This window comes from Vombatus ursinus, unplaced genomic scaffold (assembly GCF_900497805.2).
Source record: "Vombatus ursinus unplaced genomic scaffold, bare-nosed wombat genome assembly UNPS02014158.1, whole genome shotgun sequence".
Classification (NCBI taxonomy): Eukaryota; Metazoa; Chordata; class Mammalia; order Diprotodontia; family Vombatidae; genus Vombatus; species Vombatus ursinus.
Genome location: NW_020953936.1, coordinates 7,755,786 through 7,776,517, shown reverse-complemented (window position 1 = coordinate 7,776,517; position 20,732 = coordinate 7,755,786). Strand labels below are relative to the sequence as shown.

Here is a 20,732-nt window from a genome sequence, read left to right as displayed (position 1 = left end):
GTGTGACCCTGGGCAAGTCACTTAATCCCATTGCCTAGCCAAAAACAAAAAGGTAAAAATGAATCTGCATTGAGGCAGCTAGGTGGTGCAGTGGATAGAGCTCCAGTCTTGGAGTCAGGAGGACCTGAGTTTGAATCTGGACTCAGAGACTTGACACTAGCTGTGTGACCCTGGGCAAGTCACTTAACCCCAACTGCCTCACCAAAAAAAAAAAAAAAAAGGAAAAAGAAGTGAATCTGCATTTTAGATCGAGCTTGCTTATAGCAATTGATGTGCTTAGATTATGCTTTGACTTTTACATTATATATATATATATATATATTTGCAAATAAAAATAGTATTTAAGGCAAAAAGGACTTGGGCAACAAAGTTGGCACTTCACAACAATTATTGTCACTGAGTTTACAAAATCAGTCATTTGGAATAGAATATTTTTTCATACAAGGTATGAAAGTGTGGAGCATACAGGAAGCTTTTGTGTTGCAGTAGGGTGGTACATTACAGCCTGTACTGAACTTGAGCTGTTATGGCTTTTTAGTTTCTCTTCTTGTCAATCCTGGTGAGCATCTATAAACTCTGAATAATTTCAGAGAGAAAAGAATAAAGTTGTCAAAGTAAATCATAGTTATTAAGATGATAATCAATGTTGGGGGTATTCAGTGAAGTATGTTGACATCCCTGTTTATCAACTTACGTATTCAGGAAAAGTATGGAAGATTATGGTAGGAGACATAAGAAGCAAAGGAAAAGGACTGAGCAAACATTTACATTGCACTAAATAAGCACATTTCCTGCTGCTTCTTGTGAAATAGTGTAGTGTGCATGTAAGGCAGATTTGTTATAATGGATTTTTCCATTAATCAGTGATGAGATTCATTGTTGTGAATATCTCCACCTGCCTGCCAGGTAGGATGTATCTTGGGGGATGAATCAAAGGAGGAATGCTAAAGAACATAATTTTCCAAAATTGTTTCTTTTATTTCCTTCTTAGAGGCAATTCTCTAGAACTGTCTGCTGAATGAATAAAAATTTGCTTTAGTTTCTTATAACATGTGATCTTACAATTTGTGTAATTCTGTAAAGAAATTAAATATTTGTTTATCAATTTTATTATCATATAGGACATATTCCAGGAAATTTGATTGTTTGTAAAACCAAATTAGGAGAGACACTGTCAAGATTTAGTAGTCTTGAAAAGTTGATTTACTTACTTTGGTTTCTTGAAAGATGCTTGGCTTCACCAACATGAGTATTCCCTTTATCAAAGTAGATAGCACTTTCTCTTTATTTTCTCTTTAATAATAATAATAATAGTAATAGCTAGTGCTTATATAGCACTTTAAGGCTTGCAAAAACATTTTTACAAATATCTCATTTTAAAAAATATCTAGTTGTAGTAACTTGTAGTAGTAGTAGTGGTAGTAGTAATTCCCATTTCAGTTGTACTTCAAGTTTTATAACATTAAGGCCACAACAGTCTTGTGAAGTAGATAAATACTAGTATTTATATAGATTTATTTATATGTAATATATATATATATATATATATATATATATATATTGTTTATTTATATCTAGGATTTTACAGATGAGGAAACCAAGGCTTCAAGAACTCAAGGGACTTGTGTCTGGTGACAAAGCTAATAAGTGTGAAACCTGGAAGAATAGATCTGTATATATTTTTCCCCCCAAGACCAAAATGCTTTAGTGCTTCTTCCTCCACCCATTTAAAATAAAAATTTGGGAGCAATATATTAGTAAAGAAATAATGTTTTTCTGTTCCCAATAAAGTGAGGGTCCCAAATAGGACACCAAATCAGTTATAAGCACTCTGAAAAATGAACCATTAGATATTCCTTTGCCCATTTATAGAGCACAGATAGGCATGAAAAACAATTCCCTTTTTGCCCATGAATACTTAAGCGAAGGCTAATGGTCACCAAAGTAATTGCTTATGTCTGTGCCTCTGTTCCGTCACGTGTTAGAATTCTTTTAATAATATATGGAAAACAGAACAAAGATTTTTGTTCCTAGCATGGATGCTTATTTATTCATCCTTTGACTTCAGACATATTGTCTTGAACTCATCTACCATACTTGGATATATTCCTGTAAGCTCATCAGTGTGTCCACTTTCTGCACTAGTGGAGGTGATAACCCATGCTTGCTTTTTTTCTTTCTTTCCTTCCTTCCTTCCTTCCTTCCTTCCTTCCTTCCTTCCTTCCTTTCTTTCTTTCTTTCTTTCTTCTTTTTTGGTGAGGCAATGGGGGTTAAGTGACCTTCCCAGGGAAGTGTCAAGTGTCTGAGGTCACATTTGAACTCAGTTTCTCTTGACTCAGAGGCTGGAGCTCTGTCCACTGCGCCACCTAGCTGTCCCTATGCTTGCTTTCTTATTGAGATCCACCTGTGCCCTTAGATGGTGCAGTGGATAGAGCACTGGCCCTGGAGTCAGGAGGACCTGAGTTCAAATCTGGCCTCAGACACGTAACACCCGCTAGCTGTGCAACTCTGGGTAAGTCGCTTAATCCCAATTGCCTAACAAAAAAACCCAAAAAACTAAAAAACCATAAATCCTACATAGAGGATCTTTAACTAATATTCTGGACATCTTCTCAGTTTTTTTATGTTTTGTAAATACCAGGGCAATATGTGGGTGGTCTAGCTAGTATCCTTTATTCTTGCTACATTCCTGGCTGACCTCTTTTCCCATTGCTAAATGACGCTCATGTTTTCTGAGGCAGTTATTGTATTTAAATCAACATAGGTAATTTGCAGCAGCCTCCTTGCATCTTTCCGCTGCCACTTGGGTCACATATAGTTTTGATTCTTCCAAGACCATGGTGTTCCGTTATTCACAATTATATATCATCATTAGGAGAATCTTGTTTAAAAGGTAGATTTTTTTGTGGCAGGGAAAAATTTGTGATAAGTAAAAGTTTTGGGTCATTCTGGGCCCCTTTCTCTACATACAACATGATAGTCAGATCTGTATCAAGCTTTCTGCAAGTTTCCTCTCTGTTCTGGTATTCTACACTGTTCTGTGATATGATATTGTTTATAATTATAATGTGATATCATTTACAATCTTCCTGCTGAATTGTTTCGCTAATGAGTTTGTATTAGAATATAACAAGGGCAGTTGGTATGACTCTTGGCTGCCGTGTCTTACCCTTTGACAGGGAGATTGAGTATGTGCTGACTGGGGTGATTTCTGGGCTGGCATCTGTCCGGTTAAACTTTCTAAGAAATGTACATTGAGTCACAATACATTTATTTGCATACATTTCTTATTTTTTTTTTATTAGCAGGGTTTAGATAGGTGATAATAAAGCTATTTAAAGCTTTTTATCTTTACCTTTTCTTTTAGTTGATTTTGATCTTTGATTTATTCATTTACTCTCACTGAACACAGTTAATTGTAAAAATCTTTTCATGTCAATAACCAGAAATGCTGCTCCTCTTCCTCTTCTTCCTCCAACCACTACTCCTACCACCACTACTACTGTCACTTATTGGTACCACCACCACCACCACCACTGCGCTAGCTAGCTAGCTAGCATTTATATATTGCTTTAAGGTTTGCAAAGTGCCTTACAAATGTTATCTGATTTGATCCTTATAACAGTGAGAAATGTAGGTACTATTATAATCCCCATTTTATGGTTGAGAAAGTTAACTGTCTGAGGCAGACAGAAGTCAAGCGACTTGACCATGGATATACATATAGTAAGTGTCTGAGTTAGGTTTTCAGCTCAGGTGTTCTGGATTTCCAATCCTGTTGTATACCATCTATATCTATATCTATGTATTTATATGCTGTGCACTATATATAGAGAATCAACGTGGGATTTAATTGTTACAGAGAATTCTTGGGCAAGGAAATTTGTTCTCTTAATGCAGGTTGGTAACTTCTCTACGGCTTAAAGTCTTAGATTAAATGACTTGCCCAGGGTCACAAAATCATTATGTGACAAAGGAGGAAGGGAACTTGAACCTGAATCTTCTTGTCTCTAAGGCCAGCTCTCAATCCACTACGCTCTGGCTGCCTTGTATTAAGATAAAGTTAATTTTGTTTTCATTTTTTTGTTATATTTTTCAGGGTTTGACATATTCATTGCCTTCTGATTCTCTTTAAATTGCAGAGAATGTGCAATGAAAGTGGCTTCATTGCCCTAGAGAATTTCCTGTCCTGAAACTCTTTATCCCAGTGAAGTCAAAAGTCCAGTCTATCTATATTATAGTTACAGTATGTAGGCATTAACTCCTCAGTCATCTCATCACTTAAATCCAACCCCATTTTTCACAGAGGACATTCATATTTATTTTTTCCATTCAAAAAGAATTGGTTAGGTTCTCCCTGTGAAGAGGTACTGGTCTGTATTCTGGAGACAGGTTAAAAAATTTAGCAGCCCATGCTCTCATGAAGCTTACTTTCTACCTGGGAAAGCAGCACATTCAGAAATAAGTAAATACAAAGTAACAAATATAAAATGAATACAAAGTAAAATTTTGTTTTGGAGTATTAACTTCAGGAATCAAGAAAGGTCCCGATGTAGGTGGTGGCTGCATGTGAGATGAACCTTGAAGAGAGCTAGAGATTCCAAGATGCAAAGGGGAGGAGGGGGAGAATTCCAGGCATGGGTCACAGCCTGTGTAAAGGCCTGGAAATGGGAGATTAAATATCATGTCAAGATGTATATGGGCAGCCATGTGGCACAGTGATTGCAATGCCAGGCCTGGAGCCAAGAAGATTCATCTTCCTGAGTTCAAATCCCCCTTAGACACTTATTCGCTGTGTGACCCTGAGCAAGTCACTTAACCATGTTTACCTCAGTTTCCTCATCTGTAAAATGAGCTAAAGAAGGAAATGGCAAACTACTCCCATAGCTTTGCCAAGAAAACCTCAAGTGGCGTTACAAAGAGTTGGACACAAATGAAAAATGACTGAACAACAGTGAGGGGTGTATATGTGTGTTTGTGTGTGTATCTATAGATTTCTATATAGATATAACTATATAAATAGATATGTATAGAGATAGATATATACATATAGACTTGATAATGGAGTTTTTTGTCAGTATCTTCTTAAAAATTTTCTACTTTCTCATTCTTTATAATAGGTTTTGACAGAGAATTTACGATTTCTTCATGTTGCTCTGCCTTGCTGATCATGGGCGTGTTAAAGGGAGATGACCAAATAATCTATGATATAATTTTTTTTCTTGCTAATTCCTTTTGTCTATCTTTCTGAGAAAAATCTGTTAAGTTGTCCTTCCATTTACCTGCAACTTATTTATGACTTCTGTGGTTCCTTTTGTTGACAGTATTACAGAATCACACTCAGTTTTAGAGTTAAAAGGAACCTCTGAAGCCTTCTAGTTCAACACCGACTTGAATGGTTATCCCCTTTAAAACATCTTTGAAAAATAGTCCATTACTAGCCTTTTTACTTTTGCTTTTTCATTTTGTTTTATTTTTCAATCAACAAGCATTTTTTGTCCTTCCTATCTCAGCTCTAATTTAAAAGAAAAAAAAAAGAAAAACCTCATGTACCATTTGTTGTAAAGATGGGTTCATAATGCAGATGGGGACACACATTTTTGGACATATACCTAGTCTCTTAAAGACCTCTGGTGATGGGAGCCTACTACCTCTCAACTTTTGGACAGTTTGAATTATTTAAATAAAAATTAGTTTCCTTTCATGAAGTTGAAATTTCTCTATGACTGCCAACCATTTCTTTCTAGTTCTTCCCTCGGGAGCCAAGCAAAACAAATCTAATCCTTCTTTCACTTGACAGCTCTTCAAAATCCTTGTTCCCCCCCATGGACCCTCCCCAAGTTATCTCTTCTTCAGGTTTAACGTGCCAAGTTCCTTCAACTCACCCTCACGTAGCATGGTCTTTAGTTTCACTATTCTCTAGAATGGCTTCCATTTATGCTAACGTGGCACCCAGAACTGAAAGAATACCACAGTTGTGGTGAGGAGAGAATACAGCAGGGCCACCATCTCCCTCATTCTGGACACTCTGTCTCTGTTAATTCAGACAAAAGACATTTTTCACTTGTTTATTTTATTTCCTAGTCGTATTCTTGACACATGGAACTTGAACTCTACTAGAAGCCCTTCATAACCGTTACAAATTTGGTGGTCTAGCCATGCCTCTCCCATCCTGTACTTGTGAAATTGATTTAAAAAAAAATAAGTGGGTATGATTTTAACGTTTATTCCTGTGAAATTTCATTTTTATTAAATTTGTTTTTCTTAGCCTGTTGACCATACTGAATTGTGACTGTCATTTAATATGCTGGCTATCCTTTCAAGGACAACATCATCCAAAAAGCTGTTGAGCATGTCATCTCTTCCTTTATCCAAACTACTGAAAAAAAAAGTGATTAACAGAGCAGGCCATGATTCTTTATGAGCTTCCTTCACATTGACAGCACACCATTGATGACTAGTCTTTAGGTCTTTTTTTTTTCAACTAGTTCCAAATTCCCTTAATTATAATGTTGCTGAGGGCACTTCTCTTTGTCTTTTCCCATGTAAGGATGATCACTCCCTATTCAAATCTCTTGTTTGGCACCTCCTATACTCTTAATCATAGTCTTAACTTTTATTATAATTATTTGTATGTCTCTCCTCAAATTAAAGTATAAGGTCTTTGAAGGCAAGCACTTTCATCTCTCATTTCCTGCATTAAGCATTGAACTTTACCCATAAGTAATCATTTAATAAAAATAAAGTGTGTTGTGTTGAGTTGAATCTTCTCTGATTCAATATGCTTAATTTTACTTTTCATCTGATACATTTAGAAAATACATTTGGTGTCATGGTCCATATAGCATTAAAAAAAATAAAGATCACACCTCCAGCTACCTCCAATGTTGTACCAGGGACACATTTCAAGGTTTTTTTTTTAAAATTTTGTTTTCTTTTTGCATTTTTTTGTGGTGATGGAAGGAGAGGGAATAGAAATTCCATCTGTTAAAGTAGCTCATCATCTTCTGTTACTGGCCAAGGGACTAGTCTTCCTGTTGCATTAGTAGTATTGATAATGACACATTTGTAATTCAACGTAATTTAATAAATATTAAGTGCTTCCTATGTCCCCAGAACTGTGCTAATTTCTGGAGATACAAATAAGAAAAAGAAAGACAGTTTGTGCCCTCAAGGAACTTACCATCTAAGGGGGGAAGATAATACACAAAAGGAAGCTACTAAAAGAGGGGGAGACTGTAGTCCTGCTGGTACAGCATCTTGTTCTGTGGGGTTGAAGTTAAGCAGAGCTTGTAGGCAGAGTTGCTGAGTAAGCTGGAAGTCCAGTTTCTGGGAGGAATTTAGTACTCTATCCTGAAGCCTTCAATCAGAGGGGAGAGGAGGTGGGAAAGTATCTGAATATCCAGTATATGGTAATGAGATTTGAAGGGATGAGGTTATCTTGGGAGGAGAATTTTGTTTCGTAGTTGAGACCTAGGAGAGTGGAATGAAGGAGTTTAGTCTAATACAGGTGTATTTCATTTTGCTCAATAAAAACCTTCCAGAAAGTTTGTAAGCTTAATTTTTGTTAATAAGATCATTTGTTAAATGCTCTACTGGAACTTGGTATTTTGAAAGAATCATTCAGAGAACACTTTTCTAAAGCAAAAAATTACTCTGAAATTTTTAGCTTTATACTTTTGGACTTTGAACTGTCAGATTTTCATGAACTTGAACCAATCTATAATTTGGCAGCCCTAAAAATAGCAACTTTCTCTTCCGTTATTTCTCAGCAGGTTGGACTGAGTTAGATTTATTCAGCAAACATTTTTTAAGCACATTGTTTGCTATTGATCAATTGAAGGAGGTAGGGGCAAAGTTGGGGTGGGGCAAGAGGAAGGGTAGAAGATTCCTGACCTGATTAACAAGAACCTGGTGTGAATCAGTTGAAATCCCATAGGGCTGTTTTTTCCCCCATAGTCTGCTTTTGCAAAGTTACATGTCATAAGTTCTTAGCACTAGAACTGGAAAGGACCTCTGAGGCCAAGTAGCCCCATTCCCTTGTACAGAGAAGAGAACTGAGTACTAGGGAGGTTAATTAGCATGTTCAAGGTCACAGAGGGTAATTTCCATGGCAGGATATGAACGTAGGTCTTCTGACTTTAAAGCTAGTGCTCTTTCCACAGTACCACACTGCCTCCCTGTTCTACTAATTCAGATTTTAACTCTTCTCTATAGATGTATTTTAAGTTGTTAATGAAACTCCATTCATTCTTTTTATATCTAATGTGACTGACTTAACTTGTGGCTGCTTGTTCCACATTAAAAGTTGTCAAATTGGAAACCATTCACATCAGATCTCACTGTGAAAACCTTTAGAGACACAAGCTTCATTTTTAATCCTCCCCAAACAAAAATTTTGGAATCAATGAATAGTGTGTTGTTTGCAATTGAAAAATGAATGTTTTTAATTACACAGTCACATTAAGGAACAAGTGTTCAACCAAAAATATGACACTGTAATTATTCAGTTATTAATAAGTATAATATTAAACCAAAGAGAAATTTATGACTGACACATTTTTTTTTTACAAAGGCAGTTGGCCAGGACTTGTTCTAATTAGCCATTTTATTTTTAAAAAATATCTATTAGTTCCAATATAATTAAGTCCATGGAGAGGATGAAGGAGGAAGGGAAGGGAATATGCATGTATGTAGCACCTTTTATGTCACAGGCACTGTGCTAAGTGCTTTACAAATATTATATCCTTTGATCTTCATAATAACCCTTGGAGGTAGATGCTGTTATCTTTTATTATTATTATTTATTATAATCTATTTATTATTTTACAGTTGAGGAAACTGAAGCAAACAGAGATTAAGTGACTTGCCCAGGGTCACACAGCTAGTAAGGGTCAGAGGCTGGATTTGAAATAAGGTCATCCTGACTCCAGACCCAGTGATTCATCCACTGTGCCACCTAGCTGCCTCTGACTAGCCTTTATTAAAATCCAATTATATCATACAAAGATAAGATGTCCCTGTCCTTAAACAGCTCATATCATATTGAGGGATACAACATGTAGACGTGTGTATACAAGTCTGTATACTTTTCAACTAGATTTCTCTGTCTCACCTCCATTCCATCTTACACATTGCTACCAAAGTAAGTTTCTTTAAGTGCAGATCTGACCATGTGACTCTATTCTACCAGTTTCCGTGGCTTTCATTTGCATCTAATTAAAAAAAACCCTCCCCACTTTATCTAGCTTTTAAAGCCCTTCATAATCTTGTTCCAGCCTATCTTTTTTTTTTTTTTTTTGATGTCCTTTATGGAAACAAATAAAATTAAAGGATCAGATGTCCTTTATGGAAACAAATAAATAAAATTAAAGGATCAAATGTAAAAACTGAGTGTGAGAAATACAAACAACCAATTTAGTTCTAAGTCCCTAAATATCAGTTCAGGCCCCATACAGAAGGGTGATCTCAAGGAAGCCAAATCTCTTCTTACCCACCACCTCCAATCATGAAATAATGATTCATATTCAAGTCCCTATCTTCCCACTCCTCTATCTCTGCCTCTCCCCAACTCCCCCAAGTGGCAAAACCATTATAGATTCTCCCCACAAAGCATTCAGCCAGGGCCACATGGCACAAAGGCTTCTTGGGAACACATTTTGTATCAACATGAGGCCCCCAAACACCTCTGGACTCCTGTGGTAGCTTCTCCTCTGTGATTAGTAGTTGAGTTAGGTTTTTGTATAAAGCAGGAAGAAATAAGGGGAAAGGAAGGTGGGAACAAGAGAGAGATCTCCAGAAATTGTCCTCATGGGGCCCCAAACTGCATGATCAACTTCTCTTTTGTGTTGACCCAGATCTGGGAAAGTGCACTATTGGGTTAAGCAGCTATTCTGGAGACCTGCTACAAATCTGCAAAGGGGACAGTGTCACTGGCAAGCACTTGTTGGGGCTGGCTGGTGAGTGATGGCAGTGGTGGCTGCTTCTTCCCGTGAGTCAAGCTACTGCTCAGGTCAGCCAGGCGGGTACTGTATTGTCTCATGGTCCACGTACTCATGCTGCTCCATGCCCTGGGAATCTGCTGCTGATACATCAATGATGTTGCTGGCTGTTTTGGCAAGGATAGAAGACAGCAAGGCCTGCTCATCCATATGGGTTGCAGGCAGGCTGTGGTAGTTGGGTTCTGCTCCATTTAGAGTCTTGACTGGGGGACTGCTGGAGTCCAGAAGTAGCTTCTGTTCCTCTCGATCTTGATCCAAGTCACTGCTATAGCAACACCCTTTGGCCAGGGCCAGCTCCAGGAGCTTAAATCTAGAAGATAGAGCTCCAACAGGAGCTCGCCACATGACCGTGACCCTGGTCCACAGGCTCCCACTGGACGAGCTGCTGCTTCGTTCTGCAATTTGGTTTTCTCTCTGTTCCTCATTTGTCACACTCTATTTCTGGCATTTGTACCTTTGCAATGTCATGCCATGTGTCTGAAATGTACCTCGTCTCTATCCCTTTCATATCTGTCTCTTCCTTTATGATGTAGCTCAGACATCTTTTATTTCGTTCCTTTGTATGTACTTATATTTATCAAATTTATATTGGTACTGTATATATTTTGATATGCACTTAGATGTACTTGTATCGTTCATTAGAATGTGAGCCCATTGTGAATAGGAATTTTTTCATTCGTTGTCTTACATTCCTAAGTGACTAACAGTGCCTGCCTGGTGCACTGTAATTGTTGGTCAGTTGATTAATTGATAGGGATTTGAGGAGGAAAGAGAGGACACTTAACAACAATAAGGGGGATCAGAAATCAGTATCAGATGGTACATGGGGCAAACTTTTAAGAATGGTAGGAATTCTGAGAAGTAGAGATGAGTAGGAAGTACACTCTCTATTTGTTCCCTGGAGAACACACTGCCAAAGCATTTTATATGGAAGCGGGTACACTTAACTTTAAGGCCCTGCTAATAGGCCAGCTGGTCTCTGACAGGGACAGTGCGAAGGGGCAGAATGTTAAGTAATCCTGGAAAGGTGGACTGGAGTTCGATTGTGAAAGGCTTCCAATGCCAATGTGTTTTATCCTATAGTCAGTAAACAGCCCCTGGAAGAGAGGGCCATGGTTAGACTGGTGCTTAGGGAGATTATTTTGGTAGCTATATGGAGGATGTGTTAATTTCTAATTTTTACTCAGTTTTGTAGTGTGGCAAAAAAAAATTCTAGCCTCTGCTTTAATTGCTGATGCCTTGAAGAGTGATGAAATAAACATTCCATCTATAATCATAACTCCTCCATTTTTCTTGACATTTAAAAATATTAATTTTGCTAAGGGTTTTCTATGTGGTTTCTTTTTGTGTCCCACAGTCTGTGATCTGATTTTCAGCCTGCATTTCTTTAGATCTAGTTTATTGTCATATCATGTATTAATTCAAAAAATTTGAAATTGTCCGTGATTGTAGAGGAGACAAACTGTCTAAGAAATTTCCATTTCTGAGACTTGTAAAGCTCCAGTTAAGGTCATTTTGGGAACTTTTATTAAGTACTGGGCATGGCCAAAGTATGTGTATCAAGAATGCCAACATACGCTTAACAACTTTGGAAGCTAGTTTTGGAATGTTGCTAGGTAAACTACTTTTTTTTTTTCATTGTTGGCTTAATATTTCTTCTTTCATTTTATCACCAGGGATGGGTGTGAAATTTGCCTGAAATTTCATTACCCTCAGAGGGAGTGACTTAGAAACCTCAGGATAGTTTTTGACCTGATTTTTGCTGTTAGGCAAAAGAGACCAGACTTTCTGGAACAGTTTCAGCATAAAGTGGTAACCCTTAGGCTGGAACCAACCCAGATTCTGGGGAAGGCAGGTAGAAAATGCTTCAATCAGGATCTAAATGTTTTCATGCCTTTTTATTTGGATAACACTTTTGGTTCTCTAATTCACTTAAATTCAGTCATTTGTTAAATGCCTACTATGTACAAGGCAGTGTCCTAAGAACTGTTCCCCTAATGTCTAGCACAATGATCTGCTCTCAGTACATCCTTAATAAATATCTCTTTCATAGGGAAATTTAGTAACTGCATGTGACACTTAAATATTAATCCAACTTGCAGGAAAATAATCTCCAGGATGCTTATGAACCACAGTTTGGAAAAAAAAAGAAATTCTGTTTTAATATTGTGGGGGCTTGAGAGACAATTTTGAAAGAAAAGAGCTGCCACTCTATTTACTATCTTGGTCATTACATAACCTCTCTGGCACTCAGTTTTCTCCTTTGTAAATATGAGGGGTTGGACTATCCATGATATACATACAGACTATACGTGAGTAAAAATGAGTTTGCTTGCTTATAGTCTTAAATCTGTGATCCTTCGATGCAGTCCTATCATCCAAAAAGTAGCATTTCCGTCACTGGAAGGCATATAGCAAAGACTATAATTTTCAAGACTAACGTCATGAAATTTAGATTCTAGGGGCCAATATGAGATTGTTACTCCCTTGTGGCAGAGAAGTATGACTTTGTTTTTGTTTTGTTTTGAGGAAATAGTTCCAGTGATAACTAAAAAGCAAGAGTTGTCATGGAGTATTTGCTTTATGCAGTAGCTGTGGATGTTAATCTGTCATGGTGCTGAATGAAGGAAAGGGTAAAATAATGATTAAAATGATTTTAAATGACTGACAATTTATTTTTAAGTGGAAAATTACAGTATGACTGGCTTGGCATGTAACATTTAGCTGTAGGATGCCAGTGGTATTTCTGTAGTGGTGATCATCATGCTTGGGTAATCTCCATTGGAGGCTCTGAAAGCTATGAAGTTGAGAGGTTCTCTAGTTCTTCAAACTTTCTAGCTTTTCCCATGGAGTGCATTAAAATAGCAGTTTTCCTTCTTCAGATTATTTTCCATAAATAGTGGTTACAATAATGCTTTGGATTCAAAGTTAAATGTAAAGTAGTTAATTGTGCCATTTTCCTGATTATAATTAGAATGGAGAATCAAGTTTTGGCTTAATAGCATGAATTCACAAATTGGTTATATCTTCAAATAATTTTCTTTTAGGGCTTTTTTTTTCTTTTCTGTTCTGACCTGATTAAGACCCACAGTCTATTAGCAAATGGCCTTACCTAGCTGCAAATTGGTAGATGGAAATTTTTTTGCCCAAGTTCAGAGGAAAACTTGATGTAGGTTTTCAAAAGCAATTACTACTATAGTTGCATGGGAAAGTGGTGTTTTAAATAATGTCTGCATTTTCTCTGCACTTGAATGGGTCTTTATTTCATAGAATTTTAAAAGAAAGTCAACTTAGGAATTGTTGATTTAATGAAGCAAGATTATTTTATGTTTAAAAACTTGCTGAGAAATTGGAGGATAAGTGTGGTATAGTGGAAAAAGTGATGAATCTGAAGTAAGAGGTCCTGGGTTGAAATTCTGTATGCCACTTAACACATGTGTGACCCAGTCATCTTACCTCTCTGGGCTTTGGTCTCCTCATCCTAAATGGAGGGGAGGAGATTTTTACTAGATGATCTCTATGGATTTTTATAGTGAGAAATCGTTGATGATGATGATGATGAGAACTCATCTTGAAATTTCAATTTTTTTTTAAAAGTAGAGGAGATGGGAAGAAAGGAGAAAGTATTATTTCAAAAGTATGGTTTTTTCTTGTTCCTTTCATTTATCTATTTCTTTGCCTTCTTTGTCCTTTTTGCAACTGGTGAGATTGGTATAATTTAAAAAAGAACAGATTCCAGGCTTCTCACACTGCTGCCATAGTTTTTTTTTTTCCCCAAAAAAATAAATTTGAGAGAAGGGGGCTTTTTGGGCCTCATAAGGACCCAGTTTATTTTCTGACTTATAATTATATGAGTCATTCCTTGAAGTACTTGTAACTGAGCTATATTTTTAACTATACTTAAGTCAATCAGCAAATATTTATGAAATGCCTATTATGTGCCGTAAGTAAAGGACAAAAATGAAACAGTCCCTGCTTTGAGGAAGCTTACATTTTATCAGAGGAGACAACATGCACATATACAAAATATATTTGTTTTGGAAGGAGAGCACTGATAGCTGGTAGTAGGGATCAGGGACAGCTTCCTGAATGTGTTCCTTGAGCAGGAGTTTGATGGAAACCAGGAATCCCCAGAGGCAGAGGATATCTTTGTATTACTTTTTTAGGATATTCTTTTTTTTAAACTTCTCCTTTGCATGTACTCATATTATTTCATCATAATTCTTTGTGAACTTGTCTCACCCTTGTACTAGAGTACAAGTTTTTTTCTTTCTTTCTTTTTGGTTAGACAATGGGGTTAAGTGACATGCCCAGGGTCACACAGCTAGTAAGTATGAAGTGTCTGAGGCCGGATTTGAACTCATGTCCTCCAGACTCCAGGGCCGGTGCTCTATCCACTGCACTACCTAGCTACCCCTAGAATAGAAGTTTCTTGAGAACAATAACTTGCTTCATCTTTGTGTACCCAGTACCAAGAATTGCACCTTACACAGGATGATCACAGAGTCACTCAGCAGCATCTAATCCAACCCATGCACTAAAGGAAAATCACCACTACAACATACTCCACAAGTAGTCATCCAGCAGAAGCTGATGACCATTTGTCAGGCAATTATTTAATTAAACACTTGATTAACTTTGCTTTATTTTGACCTGACTCTTTATCTGAGTAGTTCCCAACTCTCTGGAGAGTAGTGTCTCTTCTGTTTTTTCATTATTAATTATAAATATTAGAACGCCATAACTTCTTTCTTTAAAACTAAATTAGAAACATGAAATTGAATCTTGCTCTTTAGTCAGATCTTTTAAAAATAATAGTTCACACTAACAAATATAACAATGAAAATCTCTTTGAGATACCAATCAAAGTTTTATGGTGATGTTAGAATTTATGTTTTGAGAAGAGTTTTTAATGGGTGGAGGAGAAAGGGAAACAGAACTTGTGTTAGGATATTTGGATATTAGAGCTATGTCAGCAAATAGTCTTAGTAAATAGACTGCTTTGGCTAGAACAAAGCACATATATAAAAGAGTAGTGGGAACTGAAGTTGGAAAGGTAGGCTGACTCTAGATTGTGGGGGACCTTGAACATTAGGTTGAAGAATTTGGACTTTTAATGAGATCTAAGAATCATTGAAAATTTTAGAGTATTTTGGTTGCAGTGACTCATGTTAACAAGGTGATGGGGGAGGTGATTGATTTCTTTTCAAATTGTTATCCATTTTATCTGAAGATCTCAAGTCACTATGCAACAACTGTGATACTGTTGAATTTGACTTTACAATCTATAAGCTTTATGCCTATACTAGCTATGTATTAGGCACTGTGCTAGAAAACTAAAGAGACTTAGCTTTAAAGAGCTTACATTCTCTTGTGGGTTACAACCATTTTGTATGTCAGTAAATACAAACATGAAACAGAGTAGTTTTAAGGGTTCAAGCACCTGAAGTTGGGATGGAGGAAGCTTCTTTGAGAAGGTTGATCTTGAGGTGAATTTTGAGAGAAACCAGAGATTGTGAGATCTGGGGGTGAAGAAGGGGAGTGCATTCTATCTTCATGAAGAACAGCTACTGTAAAAGCAGAGATGCTGAATGAAATCTTATGTGGGAGTAAAATTTGACTGGAAGGTAGAGTTTATGAATGGGAATAATGTATGATAAGCCTGGAAATGTATGTTGGAATCAGGTTGTAAAGGGATTTTGATGACAAGCTAGAGTCTGTATTTGTTTGTAATATAATGAGAGCACCAGTGAATTTTGAGTAGGATAATTTCACTTTAGGATAATTTCTTTGTCAGTTTTTAGGAGGATGAATTGTAAAGGGAGGAGAATTGAGGAATGGAGACCAATTCAGAGGATCATTTCAATAATTGGGATAATGAAGGGGAAGGGCCTGAACTATGTTGGTAGCCCTTTAGGAGTAGATGGAAGGGAGAAATGTTATGGAGGTAGAAATGATGTTTGGAAGCTGGTTGATATGTGGGATGAGCTAGAGTGGAGATGGAAGGGTGTATATATTCCATTGAGAAATGTGAAGAGACTTGGCCAAAGGCACCATGCTAAGTCATTTTGCCTCTTTCCCTCATGCTTCCCTGTTGGGTAAGACTGTGTATTCTTCCCTTCCTTGAACCAATTCATATGAGAGAAAGGTTCAGGTAAGTCATATTGGACTAGAACACCTATGCAGAAGTAGAATAGAACTCTAGTGCTCTAACCACACTCCACACTTCCTCATACCTTACATTCTTTTTATCACTTTCAACAAAATAACTTTTTAGTTTTTCTAGTTTTTTTAGGCTTCTTGTGTTTTTTTTCTTTTTTAAAAAGATGAATCTGCTCATATTTATCAATAAATAAATTTCCTTTATAGTAAGTAAATGTTTAGGGAATTAATGTTATTTAGAGGTGGTTTCTTCCTAGAAGCAGTGCAGGTTTTTCTTTTCATTTTAAAAAATCTTTATTTTGCCATTTTGAAGTGTTTACTTTTATCTCTACCTCAAAATTTATGCTTTTTTTTTATGTGTACTATAGAATCCTTTTTTGGTTTTTGTCCATCTTTATGAATTAGATAAGGAAGAGATCCCTGCTTTTCAGATGAGGAAAACGAAGTGCAGAGGGGTGAAGATTTGCTTGGGTAATTTGGAAGGTGAAGGGTAGAACAGCCAGAAGTAGAATCTAGCTTTTCTATCTTCTAATACAATGGTTTTTTTAATTAAAAATTTTATTTTTATTTGTGAACTTAACAGTCACCAACAATTATACCCCTCCCACAAAAAAGAGAATTATATAAGAAACTATGAACTTCTTTCCTAAGTTTTAAAAGAAAGAAGTCTATACTAAATTTAACAAGGTAGTAATTATTTGTGTCTTTCTCTTTTTTGTTTTCTTTGCATTAAAAAAATCTTGATGCTTTTTTTTCATATCTGTCACCATTTTCTAACCCACCACTGTCCTCTGCTCTTCCAATTTTTAAAAATAATTTATTTTCAATTAACAAGCATTTCTTTCTCTCTCCCTCCAGTGAAAAACAAAAACTAAATCCATGTAGCAAATATGCATAATTAAGCAAAATAAATTCCTACCTTGTCCATATCAAAAAATACATGTCTCATTCCTGCATCTAAAATCCATCATCTTTATCAGGAACATTCATCATCAGCATTCCATCCTCTGGAATTATGGCTGGTCATTGCATTGTTCAAAATTCTTGAGTCTTTTAAAATTGTTTGAAGGATCAAATATTTTCACCTGATTTTTTAAATTAATTAATTTATTTTTAGTTTTCAACATTCATTTCCACAAGATTTTGAGTTCCAAATTTTCTCCCCATTTTGCCCCTCCTCACATCCCAAGATGGCATGCATTCTGAATGCCTCTTCGCCTAATCTGCCCTCCCTTCTATCACCTCCCCTTCTCTTATTCCCTTCTTCTATTTTCCTGTATCTGTCCTTCCAATTTGAAGCCTCTCTCTTAATAAGAATGTTATCAAGCAAAGCAAGTCAGTATTTTGGTTATGTCTGAGAATGCAGGCCTTCTACTGTACCTCTGCTCTAGTCCATTGTCTCCTAAATGGTAGGAGGTAGGTATCTTTTGAAGTCATGATAGTCTACTTTGGTCGGAGTTCTGAGGTCTTTCAGTGTTGTTTCCCCTCATATTATTATTATACTCACTGCATAAATTTTTCTGATTTCATATACATTTGCTTCCATTTCTCTGAATCTATCATATTCTTTATTTCTTAAGGCATGATATTTTATTCCATTCATATACCACAGTTGTTCAGCCATTTTTCTGGTATATGAGCATTTATTTTCTAGTTGTAGAAATATTCTTGTATACATAGGTTCTTTCCCTTTATTTATCAACTCTTTGTGTGTATATGATGAATACGTGGGTCAAAGGGTTTATTTGTGCTTAGCAATTACAGGGTAGGGGTAATAGTTCTAAATTGTTTTTGGAATTGTTGAACCAGTTCATGGCTCTACTAACTGTCCATTAATGGAGCTGTCTTTCCATTGCCTTTCTAATATCCCCCCTCTCCTTTTTTATCATCCTTGCCAATTTGATGGTTGTGAGACTGAACCTGTGAGTTTCAATTTTCATTTCTCTTATTAGTGATTTAGAGCATTTTTATAATATGTTATTGATAACTTGAATGTCTTCCTTTGAGGATTGCCAATTTTATATCCTTTACCACTTATCTATTGGAGGATGATTCTATATACTTTTGATATTAAGTTTATCAGAAAAAATTTCATGAAGATTCCCCCAGTAAACTGCTTCCCTTTTAATTCAAACTGCATCTATTTCATTTTTGCTAAAAACCTTTGATATTATCTCATCATAATTCTTCATTGCATCTTTTCTGATCACCTCATCTTGTTTTGGTGAAAATTCAATACTCAATCGTAGTTAAGAAAGGTATATTATTCTCTGCTCTAATTGTTTGAGATAATAGAACTTTCTATATTCATCATGTAACTATTTGTACTTTATTGTGACATGATGTGGTATTTTGGTTTATATATAATTTTTGCCAGAGTCTTTTTTAGTTACATTATAGAATGTATCAAATAGGTAGTCCCTACCACAATAGTTAGTATCTTGGATTTAATCTAATCTTACGCTACTATGAATAATTGCTTCTCAAGCTTGTTTACTTCTTCCATTGATCAAAATTTCTAGTTTTTACCATTACAAAGTAGTTGTGACAATTGCTGCTTTATAGCAGAATTTAAGCTCTGTTACTGCTAGACTCCTTTCCCACTTAAAAAAAATTCCCTTGAGATTCTTGACTTTTTGTTACTCCAGCTAAATTTAAGTATTTTTTGCCTAGTTTTATTTATTATTATTATTGTTATTATTATTTTGCGAGGCAGTGGGGTGAAGTGACTTGCCCAGGATCACACAGCTAGTAAGTGTCAAGTGTCTGACACTTGATTTGAGCTTAGGTCTTCCTGGATCCAGGGCCAGTGCTCTATCTACTGTGCTACCTAGCTGCCTCCCCTGGTTTTATATAGTGAACTTGTTCCTTACAGATTTAAAAAAAGAAATCTGTACTAAATTTAACGAGGTAATAATTGTCTCCTTTTTTTTCTTTTCTTTGCATTTTTAAACAATGTCTTATTGATGATTTTTTTCTCATATGCATCATTTTCCTTTGATAGTTTGGTTTGGCAGTAAATATGTATATTAATATTAATTTAGTTAGTATTGTAGCTTTTATTATTAGCATGGCTCAACCAATAACAATTTATATCTCTCTAATTATTTGTCTTAATTTTTTGTTGTATTTTGTAATTGTATTCCTGAGTCTTGATTGTGTCTTGGTAGAGGGACTTCCATATATTTTATGCATTCTGTAGTTATTCTATTTTTGAAAAAATCTTTTCCTGCTTGGTTTTGTTAGTAATATACCAAAAAGACCATTGTTTTTTTGGGGGGGTTTGTTTTATGTCTGACTTCTTTATCAAAGTTACCAATTCTTCTAATTAATTTTTCTTTAATCTCTAGGGTCTTTAAGTTAACCATAATATTATCTGCAAAACCAATAATTTTGTTTATTCTTTGTCTATGGTTATTTTTCCAATTTCTTTTTTTTGTATAAATGTTATAGTTAGCTTTTCTAGTACTATTAAATGAGAAGGTTCATAGTTGACATCCTTGTTTTACCCCTGATCTAACTGGAAAGACTTCTAAAGTTTCTTTCTTACAGTACTGCAGGCTTTTGTTTTTTGATACTGTTTACTATTTTAAGGAAAGATTTGTTTGTACTTTTTGTGTCAGTCCTTTTCTGTATCTTGATTGAATCAGATGATTTTTATTGTTTTGATTAATAGTCTTATATTTATAGTTTTCCTAATATTGAACTATTCCTGCATTCCTGATAAAAATACAACCTGATCAATATAGATATTACCATAGCCACCTTCTTAATATTTTCCTCATTTTCATATCATATTACTTTTAGATATTTTTCATTCTTTTTTATCTCGATCCAGTTTAGGTAGTATAGAAGGGGTTTGTTGCCTTCTTCCTTTATTTTTACAAACAGTTTATGTAGTATTGCAGTTGATTATTTTTATGCAGTTTTATAGAATTCACTTGGAAATCCATCTGGGCCTGGGTTGCTTTGCAGTGGGAATTCATTTATGATGTTTGATTTTTTTCCCCCCGATATTGGGTTGAATTCTCTATTTCTACTGGTCAGTCTGGATGTATAAAGTAACATTATTTTTGTAAGTGTTAATCTATTTTAAGGGATAAGGTTTGTTGGCATGTAATTGGGTAAAATAGTTTCTACCAATTTCCTTTTCATTTGTTAGTTTTGTATCCTTTCATATTCCTGGGTACGTAGAATTTATAAAATGAATACTGCACAAGCAGTGAAATGAATGAATAGATTGTGAGTCCAGATTTCTAACATGATGGTTTTTTCCTCTTGGGCCTCATGGCAAAATTGATACAGCTTTAATTTTGTCTAAGGGGCCTGCTCTATTCAAATAGATGTTTTCCTTCTTCTGGATCAGGGCCATACCTTCTTCTAACCAAAATGTTCCTATATTTAGTTATTTTAGGAGGCAAGGAGTTGGCAGTTGCACAGTTGAATGAAATTGTTCCTTTCCTAACAGCATTCTAAAAGTTTTCAATGTTAGTACCTATTTGATGAAGGAGTTGTTGCAAAAGGATTAGAATATGGTAATTTAGTGTCACTTTTTAAAGGAATTACATA

The 20,732-nt window shown here is 35.7% G+C and overlaps 1 protein-coding gene and 1 pseudogene across 3 annotated transcripts in view; one reads left to right on the top strand and one right to left on the bottom strand.

Annotated features, from left to right (window-relative positions):
• MLLT3 (MLLT3 super elongation complex subunit) overlaps nucleotides 1-20,732 on the top strand; it is a 289,127-nt gene that overhangs the window by 31,849 nt on the left and 236,546 nt on the right. The gene's annotated exons all lie outside the window — the stretch shown is intronic.
• LOC114040852 lies at nucleotides 9,809-10,426 on the bottom strand (annotated as a pseudogene).